At 41.6% G+C, this 21878-nt stretch overlaps 2 non-coding genes across 2 annotated transcripts; one reads left to right on the forward strand and one right to left on the reverse strand.

Moving 5' to 3' along the window:
- Nucleotides 1–12180: 12180 nt before the first annotated feature.
- LOC147927021 (small nucleolar RNA R71) lies at nucleotides 12181–12287 on the reverse strand. Its single transcript, XR_015583184.1, has one exon. It is a non-coding gene; the product is annotated as a small nucleolar RNA R71 (small nucleolar RNA).
- Nucleotides 12288–19794: 7507 nt separating this feature from the next.
- Nucleotides 19795–19901, forward strand: LOC147927022 (small nucleolar RNA R71). The gene has a single exon (XR_015583212.1). It is a non-coding gene; the product is annotated as a small nucleolar RNA R71 (small nucleolar RNA).
- The last annotated feature ends 1977 nt before the right edge of the window (nucleotides 19902–21878 follow it).

Consider the following 21878-nt stretch of genomic DNA (forward strand, 5'->3'; position numbering starts at 1 on the left):
AACCCTATTTTTTTTTTACAAAGGTTCCTCTATAAATAGAGAAAAAAATAGCAATCTCTATTTTAGAGGTGAGAATAGAGAACCATTGGAGTAAAACTCACCTCTATTATAGAGTTCCTCTATTATAGAGGAAAAAATAGGGAAAACCATTGGAGATGGTCTTAGACTCAACTTAGTCTCAGTCAATGACCTGTTCGGACCCCGCAACATGGCCATCTTGAGGTACACTCTGTCTTCCACCTCAAACTCAAGGTCTCTCCTCCTCCTATCAGCATAACTCCTCTGCCTATCCTGAGCCTCCTTTATGTTCAGCTTGAGAACCCGAATCTTCTCTGAGATCTCCTGAACAAAATCTGCCCCGTACATGCTCCTCTCCCCCACCTGAGTCCAGCATAACGGTGTACGACACGACCTCCCATACAAAGCCTCATAAGGAGCCATCCCAATACTCGCCTGATAACTGTTGTTGTAAGCAAACTCTACCAGGTTCAGGTGATCTGCCCAATGGCCACCCCAATCCAAAACACACATCCTCAGCAAATCCTCCAGCGTCTGGATCGTCCTCATTGACTGTCCATCTGTCTGGGGATGATAAGCCGTACTCATATGCATCTTGGTACCCATATCTGCCTGAAATGCCTTCCAGAACACTGAAGTGAACCTAGAATCCCTGTCAGACACAATCCTTGCTGGCACCCCATGCAATCTGACTATCTCTCTCACATACTTCTTAGCCAAGACCGTTGCTCCATCAGTCTTCTTAATGGCCAGAAAATGTGATGACTTAGTCAACCGGTCCACAATGACCCAAATAGCATCAAACGTCCGAGACACTGGCAATCCTACCACAAAATCCATAGTGATCATATCCCACTTCCACTCAAGAATGGGTAGACTCTTCAGTAACCCGCCCGGAACCTGATGCTCAGCCTTCACTAGCTGACACACATCGCACCTCGCGACCCAACTAGCTACATCCTTCTTCATCCCGACCCAGTGATAGTACCTCTTAAGATCACAGTACATCTTAGTCACTCCTGGATGAATAGGAAACCTGCTCGCATGAGCCTCTCTCAGGATCTCCTGTCTCAACTCCTCATCCTTGGGCACACAAACCCGACCGTGCACCAAGATAGTTCCATTATCTGAGACCTGATACTCTGAATCCACATCCTTTGAGGCATTCACCAGCCCCAAATCCTGCTCCTGAGCCAACCGCACCCTACTCAGAAGATCTGCTCTATCAACTGCTTCCACACCCAACGGTTCCTGTGAAACATCACACAAGCTCAAAGCACTGATCTCCCCTACCAGAGACTCCATCTCCTGCTCCTGAGACGAAGCTACCCTCTTCCGACTCAGAGCTTCTGCAACCGTGTTAGCCTTACCAGGATGATAAGCTATCTCCAAATCATAATCTGCCACAATCTCCATCCACCGCCTCTGTCTCCAATTCAGCTCAGGCTGAGTGAATATGTACTTCAGGCTCTTATGATCTGTAAACACTTGTACCTTTGCACCATAAAGATAAGATCTCCAAATCTTCAGGGCAAAAACTACATCAGTCATCTCCAAATCATGAGTAGGATAGTTGTCCTCATGCTTCCGCAACTGCAACGAAGCATAGGCAATCACCTTCCCATGCTGCGTCAGCACACACCCCAAACCAACTCTAGATGCATCAGTATAAGCCACATACGGTTCTCCCTGCTCAGGCAAAGCCAACACTGGTGTAGTAGTCAACATCTCCTTAAGGCTCTCAAAGCACTCCTCACACTCCTGTGACCGCACAAAGGACATCCTTCTTTGTCAACTTAGTCATAGGGCATGCTCTACTTGCAAAACCCTTCACAAACCTCCTGTAGTAACCTGCCAAACAAAGGAAACTCTTTATCTCTATGGCATTATGTGGTCTAGGCCAATCCCTAATAGCCTGAATCTTCTCCGGATCTACAGAAACCCCCTCTGCAGAAACAACATGACCCGGAAAACCCATCTCACGCTGCCAAAAACTACACTTGCTCAACTTGGCAAACAACTTTGGTTCCCGCAGCTTCTCCAGAACTGCCCTCAAATGCATTGCATGCTCTTCAGGACTCTTAGAATATACCAGGATATCGTCGATGAAAATGATAACAGACACGTCCAGAAACTCCTGAAGCATGCTGTTCATCAACCTCATAAACGCTGTTGGCGCGTTAGTCAATCCGAAAGGCATCACCACAAACTCATAATGCCCATACCTCGTCCTTAAAGCCGTCTTCCTCACATCTGTCTCATCTATAGGTATCTGATGATAACCCGACGCCAGACCTACCTTGGAGAACCAAGTAGCACCCCTCAACTGATCCAACAACTCATCAATCCTAGGAAGAAGGTACTTGTTCTTCATAGTGACCCGGTTCAAACCCCAATAATCAATGCACAACCGAAAACTCCCATCCTTCTTCTTGACAAAAAACACCGGCGCTCCCCACGGTGCTACACTAGGACGGATGAATCCCTTACTCAACAAATCCTCTAGCTGCTTCTTCAGGTCTGCCATCTCTGCTGGAGCCATTCTGTAAGGAGTCTTGGATAACGGCGTCGTCCCCGGTTCCAGTTCAATAGAAAAAGGATCCTAACGAGATGGTGGTAATCCATGCAATGAATGGAACACATCCTCAAACTCCTCCACTACCAAAATACCGCTAACCGTAGACTTCCCCACTGACTCTGGCATAGATATATTAACCAAATAAGCCTCATGGCCCTTCTCGATCACCTTCCCAGCCTGAATGGCTGAGATCACGAGACTCCCCGAAGTCGGTCTAATACCCTGAAAAACCAAATTCCCTCCTGGATGCTCAAACTCCACTCTACCTCGATGGCAAGCCAAACGCACCATATGTCGATGCAACCAATCCATCCCGAGAATAACATCATACAACTCCACTGGACTGATAAGAAAATCCGCTGGCCACGACTCCCCTGCGATCTGAATATCAACTCCTCTAGATCGTCCAATAACCCTCAGGAACTTGCCTCCCGCAACTCTGACAACTCCTGTACGCTCTTCGGGATCCCCTCTGATCCCCGCACCCTCTGCACACTCTGGAGTAATGAAGCTATGGGAAGCTCTAGAACTAATCATAACGTGGGACTTAAAACCACCCACCAACAAGGTCCCTACACAAACCTCATTTGTTGAGAACCTAACACTTTATCACAGGAAACTTAAAAAATCTGAACCCACTAATAATTCACAAAGCTTAAGTACCATAAATTATACCTGTGATCGCCCCGGCACTGGTTCCACGAGTCTCTGCTGTTGTGTAAACCCGTGGCGCCTGCTCAATCCGTGCCACCTGCTGACCTCCAGGCTGCACCTGCTGCAACGCTGCCACTGCTACCGGCTGCAACTTGGGACACAAGGGCCTGATGTTCCCTGGCTCCCTGAAATGATAGCATACAAGAGCCCATGCCGTCGAAGCACTCCTCTTGGGAAAGCTTGCAAACCTGTGATCCTTGCTCCTTACTAGGCTAAACCGCTAGACTAACCGCCACTGACTGTGCTCGGATATCCTGCTCAATCTCTGCTGCAGTCTCAACCAACTCTTCACGCGTAGCATAACTACGTCCTCTACAATGGCGCCCAAGTCATCACGAAGAGCCCTCATAAACCTCCTGATCTGGGCCTCCTCAGGCTCCATAGCCCGACCCCCATTACAAAGAAGTTGACTGAACTCCAAGTCCAGCTCCCTCACTGACCGTGTCCCCTGAGACAACTGAAGGAACTACACCTACAATCGATCCAATGCCTCTCTAGGAAAATACTTGCGGTTGAAATCCAAGACGAAGTCAGCCCAAGTCATCTCCCTCTGCACTCTCCTAGCAGCCACTGATATCCACCACACCTGAGCATCACCACTCAAATGGTGGACCCCTATGTCCACCCAAAACCTCCTCAGGACATCTCAGAGTATGGAAGTTACGTTCCACACTCGTCCTCCACGCATCTGCAACAGTAGGGTCTGTACCACCCGAAAATCACTCAGTCCCGAGACGCGTCGTCTCCATGAGCATGGACAAATAACGTCCATGTGCTCCTGCATCCGCAGCCACTGGCTGCCGCTCCTCCGCCACCACTGGTGGCACAACCTGAGCCTGAGCCGGTACCACTGGTGGTAACCGCTCCAACAACTGTGCTAGCATAGCCGCAAAGTCTGCTCCAGAGAATCCACTCGCTGGGACTCCAACACCCGTGACCCTAGCACCACCGGCCACTGGAGCATCAACACCGCCCCCTCCGGCCACACTCACATAATCCCCCGAAACATCCTGCGACTCACCAACACCCCCAACTGTCACACTCTGGTCCTTGGTCTCACTAACCTCTGAGACTCTGCCCCTACCACAACCACGTCCGCGTCCACGACCACGACCAGCAGAAGACTAAGCAACAAATTTCTATTATAACACAAAAAACATAAACTCACCATGGAATCACACAGTAGGCTCAAAGAGGATGTTCTAGGACTCCATGCCACACAATATTCACTAACTCACATAACCTATCAAAACATGCAATCCAAACATCTACGGCAGAAAGCATAGTTAACCCAAACCTAGAACCGTAAGGGCTCTAATACCAAACTGAAACGACCCGACCTGTTTTTTTTTAATAAATAATAATAAAATATAATTAATAAACTATGACTAGTGGTCCCATACCCACTAGCCACATAACCACAATCACAACCAACAGCGGAATAACAATACCAATATCCAATAAATTTAAATAACCACCATTCATAACATAACCAATAACCAAATATCCAATCATCAGAAAACATAGAACCATCACCCTACCATTGTTTCTAATGAATCAAATCTAGCAACCTAGCAATGCCAGACAACATCCAATCGAGTCCCTAGAACATCCTCCTCTTCATTGCCTGGATTCCCCGATCACACTTCGCCTTTACCTGTACCACAAACACAAATTGCAATGCATGAGTATTTTATAAACACTCAGTAAGGCAATCCTCCAATCTACTGGGCTATACACACAAGCAATAGAGTCATCTTTAACCATCAACAACAACCAACAATCAACAATAACAAACCAAGACTCTGCATCGACCGACACCAACATCCATCGACCGACACCAACTAGGGATGCATCGACCGACACAAGGTCTGCATCGACCGACGCATGCTCGACATAACACAAAAACCCTAGAGTTTTATGCGCCGTCCTTGAACTTGCATCGACCGACGCAAGATATGCATCGACCGATGCAATGCCGAGTATCGTGTTTTCCCCGAAGCTTCCTAACGTCCAAAATAACGATCTAACAAGTCTAACAACACACAAAATGCAAATAAGAGAGTTATCTAGCTTAGATAAGTCATGGTCCTGCACTTACCTTTGCCACAGAAGAAATCCGACCCAAACACAAGGAGGAAATGTTCCTAGGACACTCCTACAACGATCTCAGCGACAGATCTCTACAAAAACAGCTTCCAACACCAAGAAATCACCAAGAACACTCAAGAACACCAAAAACTCTTCTTTCTCTCTTCTTTTTCTCAAAAACGGCCAAAAAACGTCGAATGAGACAAAAGCTCGACTTAAGGGTTTCCTTCTCCCTTTGTCCCAAAACGCAGCGTTTAACTAAAGTCAAAACGCAGAAAATTGAACCTGCATCAACCGATGCACCATCTGCATCGACTGATACAACTCCATAACCGGGATTTCGGTTCACGGATGTTACACTATGTCTAGTGGCAAGAACCACCTACTGACCGGCCATGTTCAACCTGACCGATGTACGCCGAAGGCAACGTATCAATCACAATCCTCATGTGGTCAATGCCGAGAGTCCCCACCAGCCATACCAACCATAGCAAATCCCATGTCCTATGTCCTACGTACCACGTACCATGTCCTATGTACCGTGTACAACACCCACCGTGCCAGCTGCTTATGTCCGCGACCATTCATCCGTGTACCGTGAGACAATTCTAAACCACCACCATCCTACCACCAACCATCACTATTCTTTTACTTAGGTATGTTTTTCTTATTTTTATTTTATCATTATTATTGATGGTTTAAGGTTTTTGTTTCAAGGAGGATGCATTTAGAGATATATAAAACACAATTCGAATGAACTTAGCCTAGTTCATACTCGATGTCAAGCAACCGAAGGAAGTTACGAACGGTTAGTCACCACATTTTCATACCACAGCCAAACTCTAGACAATTTTTGGGCAACCATTAAACATTTTAGAGTTAACACACTTCATTCCATCAAGGTGACATTGTTCTTAAACCCTACACGTTTCCTTATGATTTTTAATCCTCAACTCTTTCTTTTTTTCCACTGAAGACGGTGTGATTTAAGTCTAGGGGGAAGGATGTTCCATCCAATACTAATGCTACTTTCTACTTTGTTGACTTGAGACCTTTTTCCACTTTTTACATCAATAATTTTGACGATTTTATCGAGTGACAATTTTTTCATTGAGTCAAAACTAGTAGGGGGTTATGATCTTATTCTAACGGTTTATTTGATTTGGATTAACACTCTTATAACTCTTGATTATGCTTGACAAAATAAGCGAAGTTTGGAAAGACTGTGAGCTGACTCAACAATCCCCAAAGTCCCTATTCGATGGATATTCGGATGATCTAACGTTGTCTCTAAATTTTATAGGACCTAAACCTGACTTAATTATCAAGCCTTGGGAATCGGTATACATTGGACTAGATCTCTACATCCAAGCCACAGAAGACATTGCACTTCTTCAAAAGTATGTTTCCCTCTCTCTTCCCTTCAATCTCTAAAAAAAGAAAAAAAAAAAGAAAAAAAAAAAGAAGAAAAGAATAAGGGTAGAGGTAGCAAAAAAGTGAGCCAACGGATGTCGCCTAAACCCGTGCATACTTTGGATTTCATGGAAGCCTGTCCAATATATTAAAAAAGAGAAGAAAAAAGAGTAAGGGGACTATAAAAAAAAATGATACCCTAGAAACTTAGGGAGAAATAGATTCCTTGGAAGTGAGAAAAGGGAGATGAAAGGAATCATACGAAGAAAGTCTTGGCTTGTAGAGAGTTGACAAGCCTTTGATAGATTTTCCCTTGGTAAGATTTCACTTTTTATTATTGCGTTAATTTATGTAAAGAGATGACATTGGAGATTCTGGAGACTCTAAAGAATTGTGGGATCAAGGAGCGTTGATGATTCTCATTGTGGATTACAAATGTAAGTTCCTAATGTCAAGGCGAAGAAGAGTGCAAAGACGATATCCACAAAGATAAGTGAATTCCCATCATTTTCAAACCCTCTTTTCCATGATTTAGTTTGATTATTTGCTTGAGGACAAGCAAAATCTAAGTCTGGGGGAGTTGATAACATCATTATTTTACTCATTTTAGCTATAGTTTTAGTATGCATTTAGGAAGAGTTTGATATGATTTCAAGACTTTAATGTCTATTATCAAGTATTTTAGATTTCAAGAAGGTTTTATAGGTTTTATAGCAAAACGGACCAAAAGACAAGGGAAAGACATTTCAAGACAGATTCAGAGATTCACAGTACGGAATATGTTTGAAGAACTTCTAGAACTCAGATTTTTACAAGCATGGTGTCTATGGAGTCATCTTTCTCCTCGAAGTGGAATCAAGTCAATCTGTTCACTCGTCAGGAAGTTATGCCCGATTTACCGAGACATGTTATAAACCTACAAGCAGTGTTCTAAAATGCAGCCTACGCGGGTGCCTAGGCGGCGGTTATACGCTATGCGGTGATCGAGCGTCTCAAATTTTAGCTATGCGGTAGTTTAGGCGGTTTTAAATAATTCGGACGCCTAATAGCGTTTAGGCGGACATTATGCGGTCTACGCGGATGCCTGTACGGATTCTAGGCGGTATGTTGACTAAAATGGTAAAAAATACTATAATTAAATATTTTTAAAAATTATATTTTTGTTTCAAATAAATATTATAATTAGTCTCTAAAGTCTAAACTTATGAAAATTAATTTGTTTCCAAAGTAAGTATAAACTTACATTTTGTCAATTTTACAAACTTTTGAATGGATTATGTTTTTTTTAAAAAAAATATGAGATTATTATAGATTCTAAACTATTTTGATAGATAAGAGTTTTGTTTTATGTTTTACTAAAATTAAAGTGTAGAATTTTTCATCCTATATATATATGTAAATATTATTTTTATATAAATATATATTTATATATCTAAAATATATAATCCGCGTAAATTCCGCTTAGGGACCCGCATATACAGTTAGGCGCTAGGCGTTTGTCCACCGCGTAGCAAGCGCATAGCGCGTTTTAAAACACTGCCTACGAGAAGATAAGTTTGAAGCCAAGTGGTACTTTAATGATGGCCAGATTAGCAACCATCACGGTGGCCCGGCCCAGAGGAGTCATGACGGTCCAGAACATTCTTCATCTGCCCCTTTTCCTGCACTCAGCAAGAAAAGATGTTTTTACCCTTACAAAAACCTAAGCCTTCAAAACCCTATAAATACTCTTCTAAACCTAGGGTTTAGTGTTTGCACATTTTGGAGCAGCCAAGAGACACGACCTGGGAGCAACCGACGACCAGAGCCCTCTCCCGTTCATCTCTTGGAGCTTTGAAGATCCACCAACTCTTTTATATTCTATTTCTTTGTTCCATCTTTTGTTCTAGTTTTCTAAAAGAGAAGATCCTACAACTTTGTTTGACAATCATTGAAGTAATATCTAAACCCTTTTCTCAATTTATTCTTTTATGTTTATGAATTGTTTAAACCTTGCTTTGATGATTTCCTTAAACATGCTAGAGTAGTTTTCTAAAGTGTGTGTGCGTCGCCAAACTTGCATGTGTGCTTCTTAAAAGGATAATCAAAGGGGGGGGGGGGAGATGATCTTAGTTTAGGTGGCAATTTTTTGGGTTTGTTAGATTGAAATTCTGTTTATTCTATGCTTTTATTCTAAGTCTTCGCTTAATGCAGTTTTAGGTCTTTAACCGTAGGAATTTTCATTTAGGCTACTTAGTGTGCTACATTGTTGCATTTGTGCATTTTGGATGAAAACAGGTGCTTTGGAGCCCAAAAGGACAAGAATGAGCTAAAACCCGAGATGTATCCAATGGAGTATCGTGCGAGAAGAACAGTCTGAACCTTAACCCGACCAAAAAGGATCTGAAGCATCAAGAAGAAAAAAGGAGGCACCCGACCATACCACCCGATCATTGCCACATAGTACCTGGTCTAGTTCATGACGAGACCTTAAAATATCGACTCGAATGAAGATTTTACGTTGGGATTCAGCTTCTGAGTTCTCTTTCCAATGGTGGTAATTTCAGACCAATTGGATGTGCGGTGCAAGATTTATTCATGTTTTAATGAGCGTATATACATCCAGATCGAAGAATGGAACCACCTGATTACCTATCCGATCATGCACCCGAAGTGGAGCTCGAGATCCACCTCATGTAGCATAGTCGGATACCAGCTGACGTGGCTAGGTCAACCTGGTTCCTTATAAATACCCCCTCTTACTCCTATTTTCGACATAAAGGAGTGATGTTCATATATTTTACCCTGTTTTCCCTTAGTATATTCACATCTTCTGCATCTTTTGCTATCCATTTTGATCATTATTGCATAGTTTTAGGACTAATCATGCATTAGAGTATAGTTGCATTGCATTTGCATCTTTCATGCATAATCAGGTGATTTTGGAGCTTAAGGAGCATCGAAGCAATGCTGAGGAGAAGTGAAGCAAACAAGAGGAGAAAGCAAGAGAGTTAAGGCTGAAGAACCAAGGTCTGGAGTCCCACTCGACCGCCCACTCGACCAGACACTCGACCGTGTGCAGAGAGGGACTCGACCGAGTGGAAGATGCACGAGAGAAGCCAACTTGACCGGTCACTCGACCGAGCACCGGGTCGAGTTGGCCGAGCCGCCTAGCTATTTTGTCTTTTAGCATTTTTAGGGCTTCCACTACTTTTTCTATATAAGGGCTTGTACCCTGCAGCCACCAAGGAGTCCAGCTTTTAAGATAGTCAAAAACCTAGTTTTTACCCTTTTGGGAATTATTCCTTTTGCACTTTTATTTTCTTAGATCTTGTACCTTCTTTTGAAGGAGAAAACACTAGATTCTTCAATATTGTTGGTTTCATAACTTTCAAGATAATAAGAATTCGTGTTTGATTCCTTCTTCAATATTGTGGATCTTTGCTTTATCTTTCATATGATGCAAGTTTCAGTATTTGATGTTCATCATGTGTTCTTGTGAGTAGTTGCTTAGGATCTTGAGGATGGGTTAGGCTGGCTTGTGTTTAAGGTTTGTTTGATTTGGTCAAGCTTGATTGTGGTAGAATATCTTCTAGGCTAGATGTTCTTAATGCTGATCCTATAACTGAGAGGTATATTCTGATTTCAAGCATCTTAGCATTACACCAATGTTTAAGGAGCATAGATAAGGCTAGATCTAGAGTTTACCATTAGGCTTGCTAAGAGATTAGAGGTCTTGTTTGGTATTTGACATATTGCTTAATGCCTGCTTGTGTAGATTCATTACTTTGTGAGAACAAGTCTAGAGATGCATGAATTTGATTGTTTCTTGCCATGAGAGTGGATTAAACATGTCTTAGAAAATATTGGCTAGAGATTAGCTCAAGTTGTTTGAGATTTGTTGACCAAGTTAGATGACCTCAATCATTAGTCCAGCCCATGAATCCCTCCTCAAGACCTTCCTTGGTTAATGATTTCTAACTCTTAATCCTGCTGCTTGCTTGTTGTTTGATTCGCTTTCATATTGCTCTGTTTTTCTTGTGTTGCTCTCTTTTTCGCGTTTGACCAGCTCGACCCTGCACTCGATCTACACTCGATCGAGTGCTTGCTCGAATTCATCCCCAGAACTTTTGTTTATGATTTGTTGTTGTCCTGTCTTATCTCTTGTCTCATTCTAGTTGCATTTCAGCATCATTCACTTAGTGTCATGTTCATAACTTGCTTTGCATTAGTTCATTACTTGCATTACCATAGTTTCTATTTCTGTTCTAGCTTTATAACTGTCATAATCATTCTGTTCCATTTACATTTAGTATTTAGTTCTAGTAGCTTTTACATTCTGCACTTTACATTTCATCATAGGATTGTTAGTGACAAACATCCTTTGCATTTGGCTTGACTTAGACATATATGCACATCCTGATTGCTTGCAAACTCTCATATTGGATTGACACCTCTTATACTACAACTGCATCAGGGGAATTGAAACACCCTGCCATCCATTCATTTCATATCTCATCATTCCATACATTCATCATATCACCACCCACAAACATATATGTGTTTCAATTTGGCGCCGTTGCCCATCTGAGTTTGTTTTGTGACATTTAGGATCATTGTTAGTCTAAGATTAAGTTCGTTTATGCACTTGTGCAGTTACTGAACTCGAATCTTCTTTTTCTTGGCTTTCTTGAGTTTGAGGTACTAGCTTGACCACCCACTCGACCACCACTCGACCGAGTAGTGATCGAGCACCTGATCGAGTCAGAAGCCGTATACATATAGACACCATTTCCCACTCGAATCGACCACCCACTCGAGCCTAAGCTTGACCGTGTACCTGTTCGAGTCTGTACTTGTGTTTGTTGATGCACACAAGGTCAAAGGGGAAAGACAATCTTCAAAGGCCTATTGACAACATCCACAGGCTACAAAAGGGTTTGAGACATAAGCAAAGAAGAGTAGTTCCAGAACAGCAAGAGGATCCAATCATCGTGGAGCAACAAGATCCAGTTCCAAGACCAAGGAACATTGGTGCTGGAGATGCACCCAACACACACAACCAGAGAGCTGGTATTGTGCCTCCAACTGTTGCCAACAATAACTTTGAGATCAAGAGTGGATTGATCTCTATGATTCAAGCCAACAAGTTCCATGGGTTGCCAATGGAGGATCCCCTAAACCACCTTGATGAATTTGATAGAATATGTGGTCTCACAAAGATTAATGGAGTGAGTGAAGATGGATTCAAGTTAAGGCTATTCCCCTTCTCACTTGGAGACAAGGCTCACCTTTGGGAGAAGACTCTTCCTACTGGAGCAATAACCACATGGGATGCTTGCAAGAATGCTTTATTGGCAAAATTCTTCTACAATGCTAGGACTGCTAGATTGAGGAATGAAATTTCTGGGTTTGCTCAAAGGAACAATGAGAGCTTTTGTGAAGCTTGGGAGAGGTGTAAAGGATTCCAGACTCAGTTTCCTCACCTTGGCTTCAACAATGAGTCCCTACTAAGTACTTTGTATAGAGGAGTGCTTCCCAAGAGCAGAATGCTACTTGATATAGCTTCAAATGCCAACTTCCTCAACAAGAATGTGGAAGAAGGAAGAGAATTGGTTTAGAATCTTGCTCAGTCAGATGCCAATTACAATGAGGACTATGACAGAACCATAAGGTCCACCTCCACTGATCAAGAGGACAAGTACAAGAAGGATTTGAAGATGGTCAATGAGAAACTTGACAAGATCCTCCTTAGCCAACAAAAGTCCATTCACTTCATTGGTGAAGAAGAGGTTCAAGTTCAAGAGGGGGAGAATGAATTTGCTGAGCTCTGTTATATGCAAAACCAGGGTGGATTCAAAGGCTACAACCAAGGAGGGTTCAAGAACAACAACCTCTCCTATTGAAGCACCAATGTAGCCAATCCACAAGACCAAGTCTATCCACCTCAACAGCCTCAACAACAAAACAACTATGTCCCCAAACAACAACATCAAGTGTTCCAGCCTCAGTTGTGTCCCCCACCAGAGTTTCAGACTAACCAAGGCCAAGAACAAGACTTAAGATCCATGATGCAACAGTTGTTGATTGGGCAAACACAAGGAAAGATTGAGGAAGCCAAACAGTTTGCTGAGTTGAATCGAAGGCTCACATCCCAGTATAATGACCTTAACATGAAGTTTGAAGGTCTCAACTCTAGAGCAACATTGCCTCTACTTCAGGTCCTAAGCCCAACCAACTCCCTGGAAAAGCTGTTCAAAATCCAAGGGAGTTCACTGCAAAAGCCATTCATATCTCTGATGAGGAAGTCACTGAGGACAGTGATGTTCAAGATGGGGAGGATTGGTCAGTTATTGAAGCCCTGAGTGAAGTTTTTGAGAAGAAACCTGAATCCAACATTGCACTCGACCAAGAGCTTGAGTCAGCACTCGACCGAGTGCATGATCGAGTGGTCGATCAAGCTGAAGGATCAGAAGCTGTCAAGCCTGCTAAGTACATTCCTCCTGCTTACAAACCGCCTCTACCATTCCCAAGACGTTTCAAAGCACATAAGATTAAGGAATTAAGGGAAATCATTTAGAAAAAGGAGATGATGGCCTTGCAACAAGAGGAAGTGAAAGCTTTGAAGGAAGAAGTTGTGATTGAGAAACAAGAGGAAGTAATGGCAATACAAGAGGTTATCATTGCTTACCAAGAAGAAGAGAGAGGACCTGCCTTGGAACAGTATGAACCATATCCTCTCTATAGGGATTTTTTGCTTGATTTGTCAAAGAAGAAGGCTCAAGCTCAAGATGAGAAGGATCTTGAGGACCTTGGAGGAGTTATCATCCCTGATACGCTCAAATTTACCCTAGAGCTACTCTCTCAAATTAAGAGACCACTGCAGTACTTAGGGGTCGAATTCCACAGAGACTCAAGATCAAACACAATGGATTATAGAGTTTTATAATTATGCTAAACAAATTTATTTAAAAGAAAAGTAATGCAAAATATTAAATAAAAGCTGTCGTAAATTCAGGGGATCAAAAAGCTAGGCCTAGAGAATTTCTCAGGAAATTATTAAATATTAAATCAATCAATAAATTAGGATTCAAACAATTAAGAACAGATCTAGAAGTCTAAACACTTTTGTAAATTAAATCAGTTCCCACTGCAAATAATATCTAAATTTAAAACCAGAAAATCCAAATCTCTTTGCAAAATTCTAGGTTAAAAATCAGCAATAAAATCAGGTTTAGATTGTTCACAAAATTATTAAATCAAATCTCTTTGCAAGAAATAATTTTGCTCATCAAAAGGTTTTATTAGGAAAATCAATTATATTCTCATATCAATTTATTTTCCTAGGTATTAATTCTAGATGGCCAATCACGGATTAATATGAAGAACAACCTATGATGAAGATCTAGAAAGATAAAGAATCCTAAATAAACAGATCTAATAATTCATAAAATCCCTGTGAAAAACTCTAAACCTAACAAGCAAACTACTCAGACATAATCAATGAAGAATAAGACATGATTCTGAATAATAAGCAATTGAAATTAAAAGAGTAAGAAGGAGTTTAGAAATTCTTCTCTACAAAGCAGATCTCTCTCCAATAGCTCTCAAAAATCTCTCAGGGTTGCGGGAGAAATAATACTTGATAGAATAAAACTTAAGGGTTTTAAAAACCTAAAAACACTATTTATATGTCCCAAAAACGTCAGGGACTTGTGCTGCAAATATGGAAGACTTTGGGCAAATTTGTAAAACTTCCAAATTGTGATTCTTCATCGGCTGTAAAGGGTGTCGATCGATGCCCTCTTGTGTGGTGTCAATCGATGCCCTTGTTTTGCCTCGAGTCCAAATTGATTCTTTTAGATTTATGCTCCAAAACGATCCAAATTGCTCCATTTCGCTCCATCTGTGCTAAAATCCTATAAAACCTGCAAAGACTCCAAAAGATACTAGAAACACATCAAAAGACACTAAAAGACTCCTTATATCATGGTTAAAAACCACAAAAACCATGATATATCAACTCCCCCAGACTTAGCCTTTGCTTGCTCTCAAGCAAAACAGAAACTTAGACATGTGAAAGAGGTTTGAAAACAGGGAACTCACTCAACTGCATGATGATTCCTATTCGCACTCTTCATTTACCTAACTCAAGAACTTACTTCTTATACGTAACCATGATCTTACTCAAATCCCACAATCCTTTGGAATTTCTGAAATCTCCATTGTCATCTCATTAGTCAATATTAAAGCACAAATAAGGTGAATTCTTACCTTGGGTGTATTGATCAGTGGCATATGAACTCTCTTCAGGCCAAGACATTCTTCATATATCTCCTTTCCTCTCCCTTTTCTCACTTCAAAAGGGCTGATTTCTCCCAAATTGTTGTTTTTTCTATAATCAAAGGTGTAAGCGAATACCGGGGTCATTGGTAATTTACCTATCCCTCGCTTCCAAGCTTTGTGTGATCATTTGACTCAAGAGTAGAATAATGAGGTCACGGATAATTTACCTACCTCTCTAAACTGATCAAAATCATCTTATCTTTTTTTTTTTAAAGCACTGAAGGGAAGAGAGAGGGGAGACATACTTTGAAAAATTGCACTGTCTTATATGGCCCGAAGAAGAAGTCTAGTCCACTGATTTCCAACCCCAAAGTAAGAGATTAAGTCCGGTTGAAATCTTGATGAAGGTTGAGACAACGTTAGATCAATTAGATATCCATTGAATAATGGCTTTCAGGATTGTTGATAAAAGGCTCATAGTCTTTCTATGCTTCAGTTATGAGATCAAGAATAAATAAATAATCATTAGAGTGTTAGCCAAATAAGAGAAATCATTAATCAAGATCATAATTCCCAAACACAAAAAGAAAAATTTTGAAAAATTTGACTCAAACTTTATGGTTTTGTCTGACACAACTGAAACTCAAAAACAGAAAACATAGTTAGTAACTAACCTCCCCCAGACTTAAACAACACTGTCCCCAGTGTTATCAAGTAAGAGGAAAGCAAAAATAAAAATAAAATAAATAAAAATCAAAATCAAAAACCTACTAGTGGGTTGCCTCCCACTAAGCGCTTGTTTTCAGTCATTAGCTTGACTGTGTTGGAGCTCATGCATCCTGGGGATCAGAACATGGCATTGAACTCCTCTTCTTCCAAGGTGGTGTATAAGCTTTAGGTGCATGAGGTCTGCCAAGGATGTTAGGAACAGGACCAGGGCGGGATGTAGGGATGGGATTGCTTCTCTTATGTCCTACAAAATCATCAACCGAAGAAACAAACGCTCTACGATAATCTCGTGGCTTGGTTAACTGCAAAACAGTTTTTGTATCTTTGAAGTTTAGGTAAAGAAGATGCATACCTTTGCCTTACCTGAGGACTCTGGAGTGTGTAGTGGGAGACTTTCTGTTCGAGAATAGGTTTCTGACTTAAAACTTCAGTCTTGGAGCTGTTCTGTCTCGGTCGTGGAGGGGTGTCGATCGATACCCTGTTGTTGGTGTCGATCAACACTGCTTCTCAAGCTCGTGAAATTGCTTTTCTGCAGCTTATCTGAGCAATCTTCTCAACAGAAAACATCTGTCCATCAATGGTAGGAGCTCTCCTCAGTTTATCGATCTCAAAACTCATACTCAAACCATCCACATTCAGTGCTATGTGTCCTTTCTTCACATCTATGATTGCACCAGCTGTAGCCAAGAAAGATCTTCCTAAGATGAGAGGATCTTTAGGCTCTTGATCATACTTCAGCACCACAAAGTCAGTGGGAATCATGAAGTTACCAACCTTAACTGGAATATCCTCTAAAACACCTTCAGGAATTCTTCGGGAGCGATCAGCCAAGATAAGAGAAATCTAGAGTTGGCTTGAATTCTTTCATCCTAAGTCTCACAGCAACAGAATCTTGCATCAAGTTGATGCTAGAACCAAGGTCACAAAGTGAGTGAGAAAACCTTCCTTCTGAGATTGAGCAATCAAGTACAAAGCTTCCAGGATCTGGTAACTTCTTAGCAGTCCTACATTGAATGATTGCACTCACTTCCTTAGAGACAACCACCTCCTGCTTTCTCTCCTTCTTCCTCTGAACAGGCTGGTTCAACAGAATTGCACTAACATCCTTAGTTAGCAAGGCTCCTTCTTCAGGGCTCAAACCATTGGATACCATTCTCTTGACATAGCGCCTACGGCGTGGTGAAAGCTTTACTGCATCAATCAATGGCATCTCAATTACCACCTTGTCCATCATAGCCTTGCATCTAGCTTCCTCCATCTCCTGCTTAGACTTTCTTGGCTTGGGAAAAGGAACCTTAGGCTTGTAGACCCTTTCAGCAGTTGGAACCTGAGATTTTGCAGCTTCTAGTTCCGTCTGAGATGAGTGTCGATCGACACCCATGTGGTGTGGATCGATGCCATCATCTGAAACCGAGAGAGTTGTCGATTTCTCTTCTTTTTGTGCTGGAGCAATTTTGATATCTTGTGTTTTTGTTGGGTTTTAAGCCTTGTTTTGCATAAGTTTGTTGCATAATATTGTCATTCTAGGTTGTTTTAGGAGGATTTGCATCTAGTATGTTATCTCTCAGGTTATTGGAGCAATCTCAACACATTTGGAGCATTTAGACTTGTTTTGATTGCAAAGAAGCACAGTAGAGTGAAGTGAAGAAGAGATGCACTGGAGCGCCATCATCAGCGGCCACCACCATCAGCCAAAGTGTGCCCAGTCGTCCCAATCGGCCATCTCAATCGGCCAAAGCTTGCCCGGCTCAATTTCTCGGATGGAAGATTCAGAACCGGTCAAAAGCGTCTCAAAGATCGACTCGGATGAAGATCTTACATTGAGATTTAGCTTTCACTCTCTTCACCAAAGTTATAGTCATTTGAGCTATCTTTCCAATGGAGGTTATTTCAAGCAAATCCGAGCTACTATGCAATAGTTATGGCAGTTTTAGTGGATGTAGGTCATTCTGGCGCGAAGACATACGCGGCCACACAACGCGGCCAAACCAAGACCGAGTGAAGGCACGCGGCCACACCACTCGGCCAAGCCATGACCGATGGAGTTAAAGTGGTTGAGGGTGCGAAGACACACGCGGCCACACCACGCGGCCAAACCAAGACCGAGTGAAGACACGCGGCCACACCACTCGGCCAAGCCATGACCGATGGGTTTTAAGTGGTTGGGGGTGCGAAGACACACACGGCCACACCACGCGGCCAAAACAAGACCGAGTGGAGACACACGGCCACACAACTCGGCCAAACCATGGCCGCTGGAGCCATCTCCTCACTTGTTTTATTGTTAACCCGGGTTTGACCCAGTTTGTTTTGGGTTGACCTAGGTTCTTTTCTCCTTTACTATAAATACTCTAAACCTATTAAGGAGACATATATATTATCTTATCTCTTGTCTTAGTAGCCACTTAGGGTTCATAAGCTTGTTTACTCTTGGTTATTGAATTATTTTGATTTCCCAGTTTAAATAGCATTTTCTTTTTCTAATCTCTCAATCTATAAGCTTTTGTTATGATTTCACAAAGACAAACCCCTTTCCTTTGTGTGATCATGATGATGAGTGAGTAGATCTTTTAAGAACTTTGGGCTTGGTAGATTAGGGAGATAGATGGTTGATCTTTGATGTCTAGGGCTTTATTTATGTATTTCCTATCTTGATTAGTGATAATAATGCTAGATAGCCTTGACAAAGCTTGAATCTAGACTTTAGGATTTCCATGCCCACAAGGTGTTTGATGAAATTCCTGAACCAAACTATTCAAGAGCTTTGCATACCTAGCCAATGGAAATTGATGATTAGGGTGCTTAGTGGTATTTAGACTTGATATTAATGCATGCTTGACTTGTGATTACCTTTGGAAATTGTTGATTATCACTTGATTAGCATAGGAATCTCTATCATGGAATTGGATTAATTTGCATAAGTGTTCTTAGCCATAGGATTGTTCTTGATTGTTGCTTAGACATGTAGGATTGATTAGCTATCTCCCAAGTCAATAACCTTGCCCAAGGTTCTCTTTTTAATTCTTTATTTTTAGTATTATTGCTAGTTGTGTTCTATTTGCTTGAGATTGCATTGTCTTGTTTCATTTCTTTCAATCATTTTGTTAAATGAGTTGGAGACAAAAGAACTTTACTTGATTAAGAATAGATTAAGCATTTTGTGTATTCTTGGTGTGTCGGTTAATGCAAATTGTGGATTGATAAACAATTGATACTGAAAGCTATTACATCAAATTTCACCATCATCTTCATCTCTCACTGATATGGCATTGCAAGCATGTCTGGGGTTTGACTCAGTTCTTCCAGGAAGAAAACCCTCTTGTCGTTTGACATACCCATCAGTCTGAATAACATGATTCTCTAACTTCTTAACTTGAATGTTCAATGCTTCAATCTTTCCATTCAGCTCAGTGTAGACATTGTCAATCTTCCTATTGAATGTCACTGTCAATTGCTCCTGTCCTTGCAAAAGCTGCTCAAGCATGACTTCCATTCTACTCTCTGAAGAATTCTTAGGAGGTGGAGACTGATAAGATGAATTCCCATAGGTCCTTGTATAGCCATTGTTCTGCTGCTGCTTCTGGTCACCATTGTAAGGCTTGTTGCCTTGCTGATTACCAAATCTCTGTCCCTGATACCCAGCTCCATAGACATAGTTGACATTCTCCTCTGTATTCTCTGACTCTGGCTCAAATGTATCAACTTCAGCAGCAAATTGGACTGACTTCTTTCCCACAAGAAGATTATGCACTGAATCCAGCTTAGCATTAACAGAAGCTAGCTGGTTTGAATCAAACTCTCCATGCAGTCTCTTTCTTTCAGCATCAGCTCTTTTAGTGCTATTGCTAGAAGCCAAATTCTCAATCAAAACTTCAGCATCTTCTGGAAATCTTGTCTTGAAGTTCCCATGACTTGCAGCATCCAAAGCTAACTGATACTTCCAATCACACCCTCTAAAGAAGATACTCAACAGTTGTACCCTTGAAAAACCATGGTGTGGACAGTCCCTTTGATAAGCTTTGAACCTCACCCAAGCTGCCTTGAAAGCTTCATCATGTCCTTACTAGAATGAAGAAATCTTGACTCTCAGCTCATCTCACATTGCATCATCATAGAAATGGTTGAGGAAAGCCACCTTGATATCATGCCAATTTGTCAAAGATCCAGCTGGCAACTGCTTCAACCACTGAGATGCCTCTCTTGCAAGTGAGTATGGGAAGAGCTTGCAGAATATGAAATCCTCAGTCACTCCATTAGCCTTGATACTGGTCACAAGATCCTCAAAATGCTCAATATGGTCCAAAGGCTTCTCATGGGGCAGGTTAGAGAAAGGTCTCTGCCCAACTAGTTGGAAGTAAGCAGGCTTCAGCTCAAAGTCATTCCTCTGGAATGGTGGAGGAACAATAGCAGACCAGTTATCATACACAAGATTAGCCTGGTTATAGTCAGCAATAGTCCGGATCAGGTCCCGATTTTGATCCTAATACGATCTCCCTAGGATTGAACTCCGTTAAAAGGCTGCTGAAAAGTGATTAGTGATGAGACTCGATGGTGAAGTTGCGTGAACGAGATTGCAGGTGGATTTGGAGATGATCGAGTGATGGAACAATGATATGATGGAGATAGATATCTAGTTGGCTGTATGGAGTGAAATAAAGTGAAGAGTTTCTGAATCACAAAGTGTATAGAAACCCAGAAATCAAGAACGCATTCAACAATTTCGAATTGAGAGAAAAAGTTTAACAATACTTGTTCAACATACTTCTTTGCTAAAGAACAAAGAGGCGTAGCTATTGGATTTTATAATCAACCCTAGGCTCGACACTCCAAACAACAGGAAGTTCAAAATAAAACAACAAGACGTTTTTAAGGAAAAAAGAAAACAGCAAAACGTCAGGTACTTGTAGTAGTACAGAAGTCTGGTGACTTAGTACACAAGTCAGGTGACTTAGTACACAAGTCAGGTGACTTAATACAGAAGTCTGGTGACTTAGTACAGAAGTCTGGTGACTTGCACATTATTTCCCATTGGCAATGACTTCTAGATAACTCGACTTAGTGATCTATTTGCCTCATTAAAAACCATACTGAGAAAACCCTTGGGACAAAACTCAGCTATGGGAAAAAGAGTACAAACTTCACACCTAAGTTACCTAGTTATCATTACCGGGTGAAGTCTTCAAGGTGGACATGTTGAAGACTTGGATCATCGGTAGGTTGAATGACCCGTCAACTATGAGTGAATGAGCTTCCATAGCCATCTCCTTAGCTCTTGAACGAGTGATCCTTCCCACCATCTCTGGTTTCTCTGCAGCCTCTGGCTCCTTGCTTGCCACAATCATATGAGATCCTGTCTTCAAACTGGGTTCTGGACGTGGTTGGCAGCTCCACGTCCGTCTGCTGCAGGTGGGTGTCGATCAATGCCACCTGGTTGGTGTCGATCGACACCAAGATTCGGATCATCAACGACACCAGCTTGCTGGTTCACGACAGCCTGCTCGTTGACAACAGGTTCAACAATCAGGTTGCCTTCTGCATCCAGATTTTGGTCGTGCTCATTGCGCAAGTGGCCCTCTTGATCCCTCAAAACACCAGCCTCATCACGCATCAGAATGATCGGATTAACCATCTTCAGAGATTTGGCTGCTTTTCTGTTCTCACGCTCAAGTTTTCCCAACTCTTGATTTGAAAGCTTCAGAATTGGACTAGTCTTGTTGCTCCTTGTGTTAGGCTTATTAGGCATACACCTGAAACAAACAAGAGAAAAGAAAACAAAGCGTGTTAGTTTGAAAATAAAAATAAAATTTAGACAAAATCAAAAACTCAAATTTAATGGTAGATCAAAGAGTCCCCGACAACGGCGCCAAAATTTGATACGCTCAAATTTACCCTAGAGCTACTCTCTCAAATTAAGAGATCACTGCAGTACTTAGGGGTCGAATTCCACAGAGTCTCAAAATCAAACACAATGAATTATAGAGTTTTATAATTATACTAAACAAATTGATTTAAATAAAGATAAGTAATGCAAAATATTAAATAAAAGCTGTCGTAAATTCAGGGTATCAAA

This window comes from Camelina sativa, chromosome 15, assembly GCF_030686135.1.
Source record: "Camelina sativa cultivar CO46 ecotype springtype chromosome 15, ASM3068613v1".
Classification (NCBI taxonomy): Eukaryota; Viridiplantae; Streptophyta; class Magnoliopsida; order Brassicales; family Brassicaceae; genus Camelina; species Camelina sativa.